At 31.9% G+C, this 5170-nt stretch overlaps 1 long non-coding RNA gene across 1 annotated transcript in view; it reads left to right on the top strand.

Moving 5' to 3' along the window:
- The first annotated feature begins 1588 nt into the window (after positions 1–1588).
- The window catches only part of LOC136796634 (uncharacterized), an 8728-nt gene continuing 5146 nt past the window's right edge, over positions 1589–5170 (top strand). The window contains exon 1 of the long non-coding RNA XR_010844386.1: positions 1589–1779. This is a non-coding gene — a long non-coding RNA (uncharacterized lncRNA). The remainder of the gene's footprint in view (positions 1780–5170) is intronic.

Genomic DNA, 5170 nt, shown 5'->3' on the forward strand with positions numbered 1-5170 from the left:
TATACATAATTATCGAAGCAATGAATAACCATTATCACCGCACATCTCTTAATTCTATAAACGATATAAATTAGTGCTTTTAAATGTCTTTTCCATAATTCGGGAATCTGTGGGGATTTGGGGAATTTGAAGGTAGGGAACAAAATATGCAATTACACAAAAATACAGTCTCTATTGGTAACTTTTTTTTTTTGACAGATATTAAAATCTGCCACACAGTTTTGAGCAATAGGTAATAGTGATGAATGATATATAATTCATACTAAAATAAAATAAAATAAGAATACAAACAACAATAAACAAAATGAACATAATCAAACTATGTGTATGAAAAAAAGGTCATGGTGTAGTGTTCTGTTGGAAACGTAATAGGGTGCATTAATTATGGTTCTTAGGATTTTGGATTGAAAGGATTGGATTTGATGTTCGACGGTTTAACTGTTTCCCAAAGTTCAAGTCCGTAGGTCCAGATATGTCTGATCAGTCGGTATAGTTGGATGAATCGTTTGTTGAGTTCTTGTCTTTTAAGTCTAGTATGTTGGTTCCAGGTGAGTCTTTTGTCCAAAATGAATCCGAGGTATCGCACTGTGTCGGATCTGGGTAGAGGAATATTATTAAGAGTAACAGGTAGACAGAAGCTGCGGCGGAGATTGAAAGTCACATGGTTGCATTTCGATTCACTTACTTTTATCCGCCATTGGTTGCACCATTGCTCAATCTGGGTGAGGTGTGTTTGGAAATTGGATGAGGCTGTTACAGGATCGGGATTGGGGGATATGATAGCTGTGTCATCGGCAAATGTTGCCAGGAACGTGTCTGGAGTGATGGGAATGTCAGCAGTGAAGAGGATGTAGAGGACAGGACCCAGGACACTGCCTTAGGGAACTCCTGCCTCGATGGGGTAGATGAGTACTCAGAACCACTACGAACTCAAAATGAGCGATCTGAGAGGTAGGAGCGGAGGCTAAGGTTTAAGGTTTGGGCTAATGTGGATTTGAGCTTGAAAAGCAATCCGGCATGCCATACCCGGTCAAAAGCTTGCGCTATGTCCAGAAAGGCACCCGAGCAGTATTGTTTCTTTTCAAGAGCTGAAGAAGCTCTGAGGCCTTGCTGAACTGTGGAGTGCCTAGGACGGAATCCAAATTAATGTGCGGGAAAACTCTGTGATTCAACTATGGATAGAATACGTTTTAGGAGGATTTTCTCCAAACATTTTTGAGAGGATTACAAGTAAGCTAATAGGTCTATACGAAGGAGGATTATTAGGAGGTTTTCCTGGTTTTGGAAAAAGAATTATAATATTGATAACTTATTCGCTGAAAACTAATAAACTAATAATAAATTTCATAATGATATATGCAATGGTAGACTGTCATCATGGAATATGTACTAATCTATTGCTATTGGTGTAATCTTATCTGGTTAATAAATAAAGGATCATTCACTATCTTAAGATAAGCAGCTTAAGATTTCATTAAAAAAAAGCTGAGATAAGTGTCGGGACACGAAATATTTCCTCCTGATACAAAATCTATAGTATACAACGCATTAAAATTCTGAGCACATACTTGAAAACAAGGTCCACCATATCATACAAGGATTATCTTCGATAATCGATGGTTCTTTATTCGATAAATAAATGGACAAGGAGCTCGTACAATCCTTGTCATTATCCATCCAATCAAACAATGGTGAAGGTTCCTCTACCAGTGTTGGTATATTTAATAATCCATGCTTACATTGCATCCTATCTGCTACTCCCAACATTAGCGCAAAAAGGTAATCTATTATCTTTCTCATATAGATATAATGACATATACATGAAATAAAAGATAATATTGTTAATATAATATAAAAGAAAATATTTTTTAAATGTGAAAGTAAATAAATTAAAACGTTCACTGTCACAACTCCGAGTCACCCGCCAATGTAGTTTATGAACAATTCAGCAAAGTCAGTCTACAACGTTGCCAGCTGTACTAAAAAAGTTTCACCAGGGAATCGCCACTATCAATTTTTAATAACTCCAGATAATATGATTTTGTTATGTTTATGGATGATGCAGATAAAATTATACCATAAGTCAGGCACCGTATTAAAATATGAGAAAAATATCTTTTCGTTGTTCAAAATGAGTTTTCGTATGGTTAAAAATAATAATTCATATTTTTAATATGATAATTTTCCATTCATTTGTTACGGAGCACTCAGTGTAAGATATTATGAATACATAAACGGTTGAACCTAATTATTACCTACAGTGAAACTCACCATAACGGACACTTCCAACAAACGGACAGAAAAGGGAATAACAGAAATTTGTGAATAAACATATGTGTCATTTTAAATACTTTTTCTCAAACTCTTCACATGGAATTCAGGCCTAGTTCTGCCTACACAGAATGTACATACATCTATTATTTCCTAGAACAACAAGAACATGCACAAGAAAAAACTAAACTGACTTGAAAGTAAACAAACCAAAAATATATATCAACTCTCAGAAGATGTATTAAGAAGAGAACATATGGCTTTTCGCGACTAGCGCAATTAAAGTGTATTTAATTAGTCGTATACTCACCAAAAACAATAATGAAATAAATATAATAACTTCTGCCTGGTAATATGCCTGGTTGTAGGTTATGTCGTAGCTTGTGAGTTTTGTGAGCTGATGTTCGGAATGTATTTTGTTTAATGGTCGTCCTTTAGTTGACTGTTGCAATTGTCTATTCCACTCTTCGATTAAGTCTGTTAGTAAAGTTTTTGTAACGTAAGAGACAAGGACTAAGCTATATTCGTAAGGAAGTTGATACTAACACTTAACATTATATATACTCGTTTTTTTTAATAAAAAATTTACATAAATTTTCACATACTGTATATATATATATAATATATATATACTTAGTTATATATAATTTATATGTATGTGTAATAGTAGTAGTTATATGTAGGAATTAAGTGAGTATACAGTGGGTGTATTACTGCTTGATCCTACACAGTTCTAGGGACCAAGCCTTCAAGTTTAGACACTGTCTTAGTTTAAGTAACTTTTAGAGATGAAGTCCTCAAAGACAGTTGTTACAGATATGATTAAGTGTTAGTTGCTCAATCCTCAGTGGGACGTAGTGGCACATTTGACAATATCGAAGAGGAAACGGAAGAAGAGATCGCTCAGTGACCTGCACTCGGCGAGATAGGTCAAGGTTCAAAATCATTAACTTTTTTTGGGGTTCTTTGTTAATTATTTTGTATAATGAGTAAATATATTCATTTGTTCCTTTAATGCGACTATTTTCATTTTTTTATTATTATTTCCGAATTAATCCTCTTAATAAATAATATTTATTGTTATTTTTTTGTTTTTATTTATTTAATACAAGCCGGCAGTCTTGGTAAGTTTAATTTTAAACCCCCACTGCCGCTACAATTTACAATACAAGTACTATATTTATATTTATATAAAATACTACATTTAGTACTATCTATTGGGTTTTAAAAAAAGTTCGCAGCGTTTTTTACTTGTGATTTCAATAAAAACTTCAGATTCTTGTAAATATATTTAATCAATTATATATGACCCATTTTGATCTATTACATGTTTCCATCTTTCAAGTAATTTTTTAATTCTGTCCTCTCAGAACTTATCAGATTTTTGCGCAATGATGAGAGAGGATTTGGGAGGGAGAAAAAATGTATATTTACGAATACTTAGGGAAAGTGAGAAAAATTAGTCCAACAAGAAGGCAAATTTAAAAATTTGATGGAAACTTGACTCCCTCCTCTAGTTACATATCTAGATCGTTAGCTAATGTTATATCCACGTTCGGCGTTATCTTGGAAAACATAAATGTATCTTTTTTGGTTCTGTTTTTATTCTCAAATAACATATCTCCATGGCCTTGTGCTTTATATTATTTGGAGATGGTATCTGATTTTTTAGCATTTGCCATTTCCTATACTATATCCTGGTTATAGATACTTTTATCGCAGGAGAGATTAAATTCACCGCCATTTTGCGAAATGGCACAAATACATTTTCTATAATAAAAATTTATTTAATAGTGGCAACGTTTCTAACGGAATTTGAGGACATCTTCAGAACTAAGAAAAAAAAACAAGGTAACAACCTGAAAGGAAATACAGAATAACTAGATACATAAGAATATAACAAATAATAAAGATACATAAACAGTATTGAAAAAAAGGTTTGTGTAATATTATACAAATATTGAAACATTATGGAATTATAGTTATATTAAAATTAAGAATAATGGCAGAAAAAAAACGATAATAAAGACAAAGATATGAAAATCATTTTACAATAAGTAAACACATGTTTAAATTGAAAATTATTTCAAATTGAAGTAATATAAAAAATTATAAAGAAAAGCTTATATATGATCAATAAAATATGTAAGTATAATGAAAAAATTAAAGAAGTAGAAATATAGTTATATAAGCTAAGAGAAGCATGTAATGCAGTAATAACATGTAACTTACATAAAGCATGTAATAACAGTAATTATATTTGGTGAACATAACTTAATAAAGTAGGTGAGGAAGGAAAAGAAAAAGGAAAGAGAGGGGAATTGTCATTGTTTCGGACTATGGTTAGTATGGAGGTATTGTCAAAATCAAAAGAGTGGTTTAAGGACAAGGAGTGTTCAGAAAGTTGTGATGCAGAAGAGTTTCTAAAGGAAATGGAATACTTATGTTATGCGTGATGTGGTCTTTGAGAAGGTTTTATGTTTCACCAATTTAAGAATTACAGTTGGGAGTGGAACAAGGGATATGGGTACACGACATGGGATCGATGTAGGAGAGGAATAGAATAAATGGATGAGATAAGTGCATTAAAATTATACCTGATACTAATTTTGATCTCTGCGTTTAAGAGAAATGAATTATTAGCCAATATTATTTCAGTGTTCTTGGAAACTTATCTCTTCCATTTAAATTATATCGAGACAAAAAGTATTCAACTATCAACATATTGCTTCTAAAGTCATTTTAGTACTTAATAATTAAAGGATTTTGAAAAACAAAAAAAAAATCTGAAGCCCTAAAAAAACTGTTTGTCAATTGTAATAATCGAAACCGATGTCATTTTAAAAAAAATTATTTATTGACATTTACAATTGAATTTACATAAAAATATATATGTATA

This window comes from Halyomorpha halys, unplaced genomic scaffold (genome assembly GCF_000696795.3).
Source record: "Halyomorpha halys isolate HHAL.00 unplaced genomic scaffold, Hhal_1.1 Scaffold691.1, whole genome shotgun sequence".
NCBI lineage: Eukaryota > Metazoa > Arthropoda > Insecta > Hemiptera > Pentatomidae > Halyomorpha > Halyomorpha halys.